Source organism: Sapajus apella, unplaced genomic scaffold (genome assembly GCF_009761245.1).
Source record: "Sapajus apella isolate SASKATOON/1434 unplaced genomic scaffold, GSC_monkey_1.0 scaffold35, whole genome shotgun sequence".
NCBI lineage: Eukaryota > Metazoa > Chordata > Mammalia > Primates > Cebidae > Sapajus > Sapajus apella.
In genome coordinates this window covers 2,712,313-2,726,118 of record NW_022436975.1, presented here as the reverse complement: position 1 = coordinate 2,726,118, position 13,806 = coordinate 2,712,313, and positions in this window count along the sequence as shown.

The following is a 13,806-nucleotide window of genomic DNA, read 5'->3' as shown; positions in this document are numbered from 1 at the left end:
ATTATATCTTCTTAATTTGTTACTTCTGCCTTCAGTATACCTGAGCAATATAGCATATTATAATAAACTATAATGGCACTCTCTTAGACTAGGGAAAGGAAATTTGTGTAACATGGAAAAGCCGTCCGGATAGAATTGTATCATCTTAAAGTGGCACTTCCTCTCCTTCATATTCCTAATGCCATTCAAAAATCTCTCACACTGTGGGACAGAGACTGCTCCACTGTTTTTTTAGATAACAGGACTTATAAACTCACTAAGAATAGATCATTTAGCTGTCTGAATTTCTTTAAGGGTGGGATATTATCTACATTAAATTAAAATAATGCTAGAAACATATTTCTTTTTCTTTTTTGGGGGGAGGGGCTGAAGTTTTTGTGAGAAATAGCTAACACATTGGATTTGGAGGAAAATAAGAGGACTGAAGTACATTTATTTTGAATACTTTTATACCGTTGTCTTCCCATGCATTTAGGGAAAGAAAACCTACAAAATATACCAGTGGGAAAAAAGAAAGAATCATAATTGTTTTTCAAATCTGTGACTTACTTGTTATCTAATGAACTTTTCCTCCACACGTAATCCACTACCCAACTGTGTTCCCATAAACCAGCAAGTTTTCACAATCATAAGCATAGTTGACCTTGATATTGTTTTATTTTCCAACAAAAATATGTTGGTAGATTTCCACTCACAGATCACTGTCCATTTTTTTTTTTTTTTAGAAAATCTGTTTTTTAAAAAATTGTAATTGTTTTTATTTTCAATGGACAGATAAAGTTGTATGTGGTATGTACAACATGATGATTTACAGGATGGTTCACTCTATGAGAACAAGTGTTCTGGGTCCCACATGAGTGAAATCTTGCAGTGTTTGTCTTTCTGTGCCTGGCTCATTTCAGTTAGCATAATGCCCTCCATATTCATCCCTGTTGTCACTGTGACAAAAGTCCCTTCTTTTGATGATAGAGTAGTATTCCACCATGTACATATTCCACATTTTCTTTATCCATTCACCTGTCCGTGGTCACTTATGTTACTTTCATATCTTGGCTATTATAATACAGCTGCAATGAACATGAGAGTACAGATACCTGTTCAACATGCTGATTTTCATTCCTTTTGCTATATGTCCAGTAGAGAACAGCATATATTTTGTCAGCATTTCCTAAAATGTTGTCAACTAATAACCAAGCTGACCTTGATTCTTTCAGTTGTAACTTTTCACTGAAATTTCCAAATACACCTGCGTCTTTCCTTACATTAATTTTAATATGACTATTTCTGCCAATCTTATCAATTTTTCCACATCTATTAATAACAGCTTATAGCTGTTAGGTATTGTCCTCCTTTTCTTATTCTAGCAAAAAGATTTCGATATAATCTATCAGAAAAAGAGACCCAGAGAAGCATTTTAAAAGCTTCAGGGATTGCATGATGTCGTGTTTTAGTCACTATTATAGATAAAGTTATCTTGTTTTCTTTTTATAATATTTAGAAATACTAATGATAGCAATATTTAGGATATGGTTTTATAAATGTGATGCATTTTAACTTGTTATTTTCAATGTTTTTACATTCCTAGGAAGTTTAAAGACAGTCTAGAGAGCTTGCTTGTACCCTTCACCCAGTTTTTTCCATTGGTTATACTTTATGTAACTACGGTAAAATATCATTGCAGAAAACTGACATTGGTACAAAGCGTGTGTAGTGTGATGCCATTTTACTGCATGTTTAGATTCTGGTTACCAATGTCAAATGAAGATACAGAACTATTGGGAAAAAGCATTTCATGACTACATCTCCCTTGGGCTACTCCTTTATAGTTACACACACACATATCCCATGGAATCCACTAGTCTGCTTGAGATTTTCATCACTTTGTCATTCAGTGGCATCACACAGTATGTGCTTTTGATATAGCCTTTTTCCTTTATCATAATGCTCTTCATATTCATTCAAGCTTTTGTATATATCCTTAGTTCACTATTTTTTACTGCTGAAAAGTATATCTTGATATGGAAGTACAAAACTTTGTTTAATTATTCAACCATTTAGGAACATTTGGTTATTTTCAGTCTTTGGCTGTTACAAATGAATTTAGTATGAATAACTGCATATGAATCTTGTGCAAGCATAGATGTGTATGTCTTTAGAATAAATGCCCAGTGATACAATCACTGGTTAACATCGTCAGTTTCTGTTTAATTTTAAAAAAATGTCAAAATATTTTTCAGAGTGGCTTTACGACTTTATATTCCTTACAGACAGATATAAGCAATTTTCTCTTTCTCTTTACCAGCATTTGGACTTCTCAGTAACTTTTACTTCAGCTCTCCTAACGCTGTCATTTCCTTAAAGTTTCATGATGTTTAGCATTCTTTCATGTGCTTATTTTCCATCCCTATAGCCTCTTTAGCAAAATGGGTCTTCCTTTTTTTTTCATTTTCTAGTTAGTGGGTTTTTTTAATGTGGAGTTTTGAGAAATTTTTTTTTATAAATTCTAGATATGAGCTCTTTAACAGATTTGTGGGTTGAAGATATTTTTTTTGCCAGCTTGTGGCATGTCTTTCATCTTCTTAACAAAGAATTTTCAAAGCTAGTGTTTTAATTGATTCTTGATTGATGTTTTTGGATGGACCATGCTTCTGGGGTCATGTCTAAGAAGTCTTAACCAAATCCTAGGCACTAACATTTTCACTTAAAGTTTGTTCTCAAAATTTTATAGATTTACAGCTTGAAAATAAATCTGTGCTCTATTTTGAAGTTTTCTTTCTTTCGTTTTTTCTTTTGCATGAGGAGTGAGGTTTAAATCAAGGTTTACTTTTACCTGTGGATATTCAATTACTCTAGCACCATTTTTTTGAAAAGACTATCCTTCCTCCATTTAATTGCTTTGAATATTTGCCAATAATCACTTGGTCATACTTGCATGCTATTTCTGGGGCATTTATTATGATCCATTGATCTATGTGTCTATCTCTCTGTTGATACCATACAGTTAGATAACTATGTACCATAATCTTGAAAATCAGCAAAACTGAAATGTACAGTACTCAGTTATTAGCCATATTCATCAAATGGTGCTATTGATTTAAAAATAAACCAGATGTATTCCTGCTACCAAGGCTTTGTGTCCCTTGCCTATCATCTTCTCATTCCTCTGAGTCCCCATCCTCTGTAGCCACCTTTCTGTTCTGTTTCTACATGTTTAGTTGTTTTAGATTTCATATATAAGTGAGAACATGTGGCATCTGTCTTTCTGTTTCTGGCTTATTTCATTTAGCATAATATTCTCTATCTATGTTGTAACAAACAACAGAACTTCATTTTTTAAGGCTAAATAGTATTACATTTTACATGTATGCTACATTTTCTTTATCTATTAATCCCTTGACAGACACTTAGGTTTATTCAATCACTTGGCTATTTTGAACAGTGCTGGAATGAACATAGGAGTTCAGACATCTATTTGACACATTGATTTCAAATATTTTGGGAAAATATCCAGAAGTGGGATTGCCATATCATATAATAACTCTCTTTGCAGTTTTTTGAGGAACCACAATACTGTTTTCCATAATAGTTATACTAATTTACATTTCCACTATTAGTGTAAGAGGATTCCCTTTTCTCCATATCTGTGGCAATCCTTGTCTTTTTTCTTTTTTTATGGTAACCTTTCTAACAGAAATGAGGCCATATCTAATAGGGGTTTTAGCTTGTGTCTCCCCAATGATTAGTAAATTTTTTATCATGTATCTGTTAGCTATTGGTATTTTCTTAGGAATTCAAGTTCCTTGCCCATTTCTTAATCAGATTATTTGTTTTCTTTCTTTAGAGTTGTTTGAATTCCTTATGTATTTTGGATATTAATCCCTTATCAGATGTATGGCTTACAAATATTTTCCATCAATCTGAAGGTTGTCTGTTGGCCCTTGTTTCCTTTGATGTGCAGAACCTTTTTACTGTGATATAATCCTATTTATCTATTTTTGTTTTGTTGACTGTGGTTTTTGAGTCAAATTTAAAAAAAGAAGTGTTACCCAAACCAATGTAGATAGTTTTCCCTTCATTTTCATCTAGTAGTTTTACAGTGTCCAGTCAGGTTTAAGTCTGTAATAATTTTGAATTCGATTTTATATATAGTCTGAGATAAGGGTCTAATTTCTTTTCTTCTTTTCTTTCTTTTCTTTTCTTTTTTTTTTTTTTTTTTTGCATGTGGATATTCTGTTTTCCCAACAACAGTTATTAAAGAGACTGTCATTTTTCCCATTGTTTTTTGCTATTAAACGTTGGGTAGAATTTGCAAATGAAAGGATCTGGTCCTATAGATTGCTTTTTTGATAAGTTTTTGTATTATGCCTTCCATTTTCTTAATAGTAATAAAGCTCGGAAATTATGTACTTGATATTGGACAAGTTGAGATAGTTTGTCTTTTTAATGTAATTGATCCATATTATCTGACTTGTTCATTATTACTTCCTTAATGTACTTCTGGTTTTTTCAGGGTCTGGAGTGACATCCCCTCTTTCATAGTAATATTGGTAATTGATGTCTTCTCTGTTTTTCTTCCTCAATCTTCTCAGAGATTTGTCAGTTTCATTAATCTTTCCCAAGAAACAGAGTTTTGTCTCATTGGCGTCCTCTCTTATTTTCCTGTTTTCAATTTCATTGATTTCTGCTTTATTTTCCTTCTGTTGTTTTAGGCTAAAATTGCTTTTTCTCTAGTTTCTTAGGTTGGAAGCTGACATTATTGTTTCAGATCTCTTTCTGCTCTAACATATGTTCTTAATGCTGTAAATCACCCTCCTGGCACTGCATTTGCCACATCTCACATTTTGATAAGTTGCATTGCCATTTTTATTTAAATCAAAATATTATTATTTTTTATTTTTATTTTTTTTTTTTGAGACAGAGTTTTGCTCTTGTTACCCAGGCTGGAGTGCAATGGCGCGATCTCGGCTCACTGCAACCTCCGCTTCCCGGGTTCAAGCAATTCTCCTGCCTCAGCCTCCCGAGTAGCTGGGATTACAGGCGTGCGCCACCATGCCCAGCTAATTTTTGTATTTTTAGTAGAGACGGGGTTTCACCGTGTTGACCAGGATGGTCTCGATCTCTTGACCTCGTGATCCACCCGCCTCAGCCTCCCAAAGTGCTGGGATTACACAAAATATTTTTAAGTTAGTCAGAAGTCATCTACTTTGGCTTATGGGTTATTCAGAAGTGTGTTGTTTGATCATCAAATATTAAAGGATATCCTACATCCCTTTATGTTGTTGAGTTTTAGCATAATTCTATCGAAGTCTAAGAATAGACTTTGTATGATTGCTGTTATTTTAAATATAATAATGTGTATTTGTTGCCCAAAATGTAATCTTTCTTCATGAATGTTCCACGTAAGCTGGAGTAGAATTTGAATTCTCTTGCCACTGGATGGATAATTCTATAGATAGCCATTAGAACAAGTTGTTTTACGGTTCTGTTCATTCAACTAAATGGAGTATTTGCCTGCTTGATCAATGTTACTAAAAAATGGATGATAAAGTCTCGTACCATATTCTTAAATTTAAATTTTTTTTCTTTCATAACTATCAAGTTTTGCATCACAAATTTTGACTCTCTTTTTAATTGCATACATGTTAATGATTGCTAAGCTGCCTTGTAAAACCAATCATTATTCCTGATAATCTTCCTTGTTTGGAAGTCTGGGTTTTTTTCCTTGAAATTTATATAGCTAACCCAGTCTTTTTATTTTTTTTAAATTAGTGTTAGTGAAGTATATCTTTCTCTACCCTTTAGTTAAACCATGTAATTTTTTATATTTAAAGTGGATTTCTGATAGACAGTGTATTAGCATACTTTTCGGTCTTTCATTCTGAAGCTCATTGTCTTTTAATTGGTATGTGTAGATTATGTCCACTTGAAATAATTATTGAATTAATATTTATCATGCTTAACAATTTTCAATTTATTGCATTTGCTCTTGTTTATTTTCCCTTCTTTTTCTATATTAGTGGATTTTAACTGAGCATTTTATCTCCTTTCCAAGCATATTCACCATACATTTTTAAAAGTAGTAATTGCCCTAGAGTTCATAAAATATAATTCTAAATGAAATAAACCCACATTCAAATAAAAATAAACCTCTTTGCTTGTATAGGGACCTTATAACAGAGTACTCCCAATTCCTTTCTCACCACTTATGACATTGAAACCATTTAGCTATATGACATAATCATCTTATAATGGTTACTATTATTATTTTAAGCAGTTATATTTTCAATCAAGAATTAAACAAATGCAATGTTAAATACACCTTAATGTATTTCCACTCCTGTGCTCTCCCTTTCTTTTCATAGTTCTGCATTTGTGAGTTATATTATTTCCTTCTCCCTGAAGAACTTTTAACGTTTCTTGCAAGACGTGTTTTCTTGTGATGAATTTCCTCAGGTTTCATCTAAGAAGAACTTTATTTATTCTAATGTTTAAAGGATAGTTTTGTAGAACATAGAGAACTGTAAGTTGGTGAAATGATTTTCCTTTAATATTTTAAACATTGTACTCCACTTTTTTTTGGCTGGCTTGATTTTTGAAGAGAAGACTCTTTTAATTTTTATTCCTGTTCTTCTAGAATGAAGGTGTTTTTTCCTCTGGTTTATTTCAAGATTTTCTCTTTGCCATTGGTTTTCAACAGATTAAATAGTCCTAGAAATACATAGATAATTTTAGTATTATGCTTAGCATTGACTTTCATTCTGGATCTGTGGTTTGGTGTCTGTCACTAGTTTGGGAAAGCTCTTAGCTATCATTACTGCAAATATCCCTTCTGATAATTTCTTTTTTTCATCTTTGTAAGGTATTCCACGTACATGTATGTAATATTTTTGAAATCGTTCCATGTTTCTTAGATGTTTTGTTTCTTTTATTCCTTTTGTTTTTTATATTTTAGTTTCATAATAGCATTTTCCTTGAGTATGTCAAGACTACTTATAAGAACAGCAAAGGCCTTCTTTATTTCTCTTACAATGTTCTTGATGCTTACATTTTCTTTTAATTCATTTTTAGAGTTTCTATCTCTCTGCTTTCATAAACCATATTTCTGCCTATATTTTCTGTTAGAGTGCTTTTTATATTAAACCTATTTTAAAATTCTTCATTTGGTAATATCAAATCTGTATCATAATCTGACTCTTGTTTCAGTGTTTGGTTTGCCTCTCCCAACTGTGTTTTGCTTATAATGGTGTTGGTTCCTCTTTGTTTTTTTTTGGTTGTTTATGTCATTGCTCACACTTTTGTTGGAGGCTGGACATTTTGTACTGAGTATAAACTAAAGATAAAATTGACCTTAACTTTTGGGATATATATCAATTTGGCTAGGAATTGGGCTTTTTAAATACTTTCTTAGTTATGGTTGTCAAAGCCTCTCATAGTTTTCTTTTTTTTTCCTTTCCTTCATTTCCTTGACTTGTGGCTTCTCTGATGACTCCTCCTCAGGGAAAGTCTGTGCCTTGCAGCCCTTTCGCTCTAGCTACGGTTATTTTACTGGAGCTGCGTCGGTGCTGTGGGAAGGGTCAGAGAGGAGAAACATTCTACAGCCTGAGAATATAATCGTTTTCTTCCCATGGGCCTCTGCCTGTGGCCTGGGACTTACACAAGTTTTTCTCCAGTTATTCTCTTACGTGATACAGGAAAGCTAAAGGGAACTGGAGTGAGAGAAGTATCATTCAGCAGTTGGGACAAAACTCTGGTAGTCTTTTGCCTTGTAGAGTAGATTTTCTAATGAAGATTTCTTTGGACCTATTTCGCAATAATTACCCTTCCCCTCCCTCTTCCCTATTTAGTATTTTAGCATCAGAATTTGGTCAGTTTCTGAAAGTAAAACTCCCTCTAAAACTGCAGCACTAGTTTATCATTCTTATGCCAGTCTACACTTTGCCTCCACCAATTTGAGAACATCAGCATTTCAGTGTTTCTACAGATCCATAGTTCAGGGCCTTCTTCTCCACAGAAGAAATCTTGGCTGTCAGTCGCCAAATTGGCCTGTCTCTCCAGAGTTTTATGTTGATGATAGGCCTGCCAGCTTCAGTTATTGGTAAGTGCAGTAAAAGTCATTGATTTTCAGTGTGTCCAGATGTTATTTTCTTGTAAAAACTAGACCAACAATTTCCAAATTCTTTACTTGTCAGTGCGAAAGTCAAACTTTGCTCTCAAATCTGTTTTTAAAATTTTTTGGTAAATATTTGGAGTCATCTATTCAAATTAAATGAAGTGTTATATTATAGTGAATACATTATTGATGAAAAGAGCCAAGCTCTGGAAAATATTTGAAGAGATTTATTCTGAGCAATATGTAAGTGACCATTGTCCGTGACATAGCCCTCAGGAGGCCCTGAGTACATGTGCCCAAGGTGGTTGAGTTACAGCTTGGTTTTATATATTTCAGGAGGCATGAGGCATCAATCAAAAACATTTAGAAATCTATGGGTTTGGTTCAGGAGGGTGGGAAGACTCAAAGTGGGGGGAGATTCCAGATTATAGGTATGTTTAAACATTTTCTGGCTGATGATTGAGTTTTGTCTAAACACCTGGGATTGACAGTAAATGTTTAGGTTAAGATAAAAGACTAAAGTTCTTTTGAAGTCTTATAGTGGCTGCCTTTAGAGACGACAGAGGACATATGTTTCCTATTCAGATCTTTAAAATTGGTTGTTAGACTTCTAATTTATCTCTTCAGGATTGGGAAGGCCTAGAAGAAAAAGATCCAGCTATGTTAATAGGGATTCTTTACAGATGCAGATTTTCCCGACAGAGGACTGCAGAGAAACATGAAATAAAATATTTTGGTTTTCTTCCTTGTCTCATAATGTTATGCTAGAGTCAGAATTGGAAAGTAAGTCATGATATCCAGGGTTAAATAAAACCCATCTGACGAGGATTTATGGTTTATAAGGCATGACTCCCCAGACCCCTTAGACAGGAATTTGGGCAAGATAAAATAATCAGAGAGCTTGGAGCTCAATATAGATATGACATTTACATAAAATTATTTAAATAAAAATAAAAACCATAATTTAACCTTTTGAAAATAAACTTTTATAATATTTTTAATAAAAATAACACTATTTTCAATTCTATTGCTTGTTAATTTTGTTGTCAATATAAAGAATCAGCATCATATTCTATTATGTATATCCAGGCCTTTATGTGTACATATTTAATTATAATGTAAATCTTAAATACTGCAAAATATTTTCAGCTGCCAGTGATAACTGTTGCAAACACTATGCTAATTGTCAATACTTCTTGAACAACAGGTGACAATATGAAATAAACAAATGGATATTTGGTTCTACTGCATAAGAATACTTTGTTATTCAAGAACATAATGCATTCATAAATTGGAGAAGTATCTAATGTGTTACTTAATTTGTCTTTTCTCTTAGTCAAGCACTTCATTGTTTAAAATCCTCCCTATTTTTTATGTAATTCAAAGACAAAAGACTCAAACTCTGTAAAATATTTGAAGAGGTTTATTCTGAGCTAAATCTGAGTTAAGAGACCCTGAGAACATGTGCCCAAGGTGACTGCACTATAGCTTGTTTCTATATGTCTTAAGGAGACATAAAACACCAATCAATACATGTAAGATGAACACTGGTTTCGTCTGAAAAGGCGGGACAACTCATGGTGCTGCGTGGGGGATGTGACACTTCTAGGTTATTGAGAAATTCAAGCATTTTCTGATTGACAATGGTTGAAAACATTTATAGCTTATCTAAAGACCTGGAGTCAACAGAAGGAAGCGCCTAAGAGATTGTGAAGACCAAGGTTCTTACTATGTAGATGAAGTCTTCAGATTGCCTACTTCAGGGAGAACAGATTTAAATGTTTCTTATCAGACTTAAAAATACACCAGACTCTTTAGTTAATTCTCTCCTGGATCAGGAAAAAGCCTGGAAAGAGAAGGGATTCTCTCTAGAATATAGATTTCCCCCAAAAGAGGGAACCTTGCAGGAACATTTTATAATATGTCAAGGCAATATATTTTGGGCCTGCTGTCTGTCCCGTGGGCATTTTTTTGCTACAGAGTTTGCTTTGTTAGTCTTAAGGTCTCTGCTTCAATGTGAATGCTGGTTAGCTATGCCTGACCAGAAGGAAGATATAAGGAGGCATGTTCAACCACCCATTCCCATCATGGCCTGAACGACAGCTTCAGCTTTATCCCACAATGCCCTTAGCTGAAAGGAGGAGCCCAGTCAGTTAGTTGGAGGGCTTAGACTTTTATTTTTTGGTTCGCAATTGCATTCAGGAAAAATATATTTTGTTTTATGGACAGAGGAGAATGTGTGTGAAGAATGGTTTTAGTAACAGCCTTGAGGCTGGGTTCCTGAGTCTTCCTTTGAAAGCTGAGTTCTGGTCTGCATGATAGAGAAGCCATATGCTCTTTAATAAAAGCATTTCTGTTTGTTTGTGATTTGTGGAATCTATAAAGCCTGGGGCCCATGGAGGGATGTCTCCTGATTAGGTCTATGTATGATAGTGCTTGAAAAATCTCTGTGTGTACTTTATGTCACTTTTTCCTTGCTTTAAATACCTAAAACAATTTAAGCAGAATTTATATCTTTAGCACAGTAGTATTTTCACCAATGTGATATGTCTCCCAACTTATTTAAGTTTTCTGCAATGTATGTCATTCACTTATATGTTTCTATATGTAGGTCTTATATGTCTTACATTATTCATTATTATGCATATTATATAATATTTAGACATTTAAAATAATTTTTGTTTTTATTTTGATAATACTTACTGCTCTATTTAAATGTCACTCACTAAATTGAATAGATTTATGTCTGGCAATTTTACTATGATTTTTATTAAATCTATCACTCTGAGAGTCTTTTGGATTTTCTATGTAGATGAATGTCTCATTTACAAAGAGTGATAGTATTTTATTCTTTTCTTACATTCCTTATATTTTAGGGTTATTACCATTTTTGTGTAGCTAAAGCCTCAGTCCTACAATGAAAAGAAATTAAACATTTTTGTCATGTGTCTGAATTTACAAGGATTTTAAAAAATTATTCTTCTTCTTTCAATAAATTTGCTGTAGTTCTTTTGAAAATGTGCTTTATTGATTGAAGAAGTTCCCATTCATGTAGAGACAGCCATTTGAAAAAATGTGTTTTCTGTATTTGATTTCTCTTTTTTTGTTGTTTCAAAAGCGTTGGTTGCATTTCATCAAACGTTTTTTTTTTTTTTTTTTTTTTTCATTTAATGAGATGGTCTTATTTCTCTTTAAATTTATTAATGAAATAAATTGCATTAACAGATTTTCTAATGTTGAAAATAACTTCCTTTTGTATAATAAATCCAGTGATGATAGTTATTTCCAATAATAGATATTCCCTATTATATTTTTATATACCATTGATTCCTTTTGCTACTGTTTGATTTAACTCTTTTGCTTCTGAGTATTTGAGTAAAATTGCATATTTTATTTTCCTTTTCTCACATTCCTTTTCTATTAGGAGATCAGTTATGCTAGCCATATGAAATGAGTATACTAAGCTATTCTGCTTGTAGAGAAATGTACAGTATTTCTGTTCCTTTAGTGTAGAATTCAGTGTTTTTAATGTATTTATAAGGTTGTATACTTTTAATCAGTATCTAATTCCAGAACATTTTTATTACCCCAGAAACAAACCTATACCCATTAGCAGTCATTCCTTATCACCCTTAGCTTAATATATCTTTAAATTCTTTAATAGTTAGATTGCTTATGTTATTTTGATTTGGTCCTGGAAACTTTCCAATTTATATAAATTGTCAAATATGTTGGTACCAAGGTTTTCAGGTACCAGTCTTTCTAATAACTCCAATTCCTGAAGCCTCTATTGGTCCATTTCTATTGAATATTCTTTCTGCTGATTTTCAGGCATTGTAAGTTGAACAGTGCATTTGAAAAGGGTTTTTACAGAAATAATTTAAAGACTCAGTTGCTGTTATATGTCTCTAGAGAGCATCTACATTTGCTTCTGTTTGCAACTGTGGCCACCAGTTCCCCAGGTAATTCTAAATTAATTTTGGTGTTGGAGATGCTGTGAGGCTGAGCAGCAGTCCCTGCTAAGGCCTGTCTGCATCAAGTGAATCCTCACTCTTAGCACGTGGCTGGGCAGTACCTCAACACTTGGCAATCCCTAGCTGCAAAGTAGTGTCTCCACAGTGCCTTGTAGTCAGTGGTCAAAATCCTCCCCAATTGGACAATTGGAAAAGGGAGGAATATGTTCTAGTATTCTATAGCACTGGAGGATAACTCTGGTTGAAAACTGTTGTATATATTCAGATAGTTAGAGAACCGAATGATTACCAACACACCAAAAAATGATATGTTTTGACATGATGGAGAAACCACCTTTGTAAAAATCATAATAGTGAGAAAATTATGACGGTGAAAGAGATATGATTTGACCACTTCAACTTGCCTTTAACCTCCAAACTACCCTTGGTCATTCCTGGAGAGGGGCCAATGTAACTCGGAGAAATTTAGTTTATACTTTAAATGATAGTAGCCCTCCCCTAAACTAAACTGCCTTTGTAAAACTAGTGAAAGGCCACCAGGTTAGTAGGATGAGAGGGGCCTGATTTCTGCTAAGCTGTAGGTATAGGTAAATGATTACCAGCTGTTATTCCAGAGGTCATAAGATTTGCAACTTCTCCAATTTACTAATGTGGAGCCTAATATTGGGTTTTTGATATGTCTTTTCTTGCTTTTGCAGGCTTTTGCCTGCAACTCTCCACTCAACCACTCCTGTGGCTCCCACCCAGAAGCGGACTCAGTGCATGAAGGTCATTTTCCACACCCCTAAGATGGCATCCCCTACCAATTACAATACCCATATCCTAGCCCCCTACCTACTAAACTATCTTTGAAAAACCCTTGCTTCTGAATTTCCAAGAAGGCTGATGTGTGTAATCATAAAACTCTGGTCTCCCATTTAGCTGGCTCTACATGTAGTAAATGCTTTCTCTGTTGCAATTCCCCTGTCTTGATAAATTGGCTTTATCTGGGCAGCTGGCAAAATGAACCTGTTTCATTAAATGGATATGCTAATTACCCTTATCTGCCTACTATACACTGTATGTATCAAAACATCACTATGTGCTTGACAAATAAATACAATTATTATGTGTCCATTAAAATAATTTTTTTAAACAGGCCAAACACACACATACGTTGCTGTACTGCAATCTTCTACCAGATCCATCCTATATTTCTAACTGTCTTGCTGCCTTTAAGTATTTGGTATTATTATTTGTCAGTCTTTTTTGAGTGCATGTGTGTATGTGTATGTTGGGAGGAGTAGCAGATGTGAAAGTCCTTGCATTAAGTGTCATCTCTATTTTTGTATTATTGTTTTGCCATGTTCATCTTTTCTTTCTATGAACAATTTTAGGTTTGTTGAACCCTCTCTTTTGCCCTTTTCATTTTAATTCCCCATTATAACTATTTTGCCCTCTATTGCATGTTCCTTAACATTCAAACTGATTTTAAATCTTGTACTGTCTCCTACAAATACATTAAAGGCTATACATTTCTGTGTTATACAAATTTAATATTTTCCATATTAATGTATTGTATACATTTATATATATATATATATATATATTATGATTTCCTCTTTATGAGTTACTTAGAAGATTTCTTTTAATTTCCAAATATATGGGAGTTTTCCTTTGTTACCAATGGTTAACTCAATTGTGCTATCATCAGATAATATAATCTATGTAATACCTGTACTG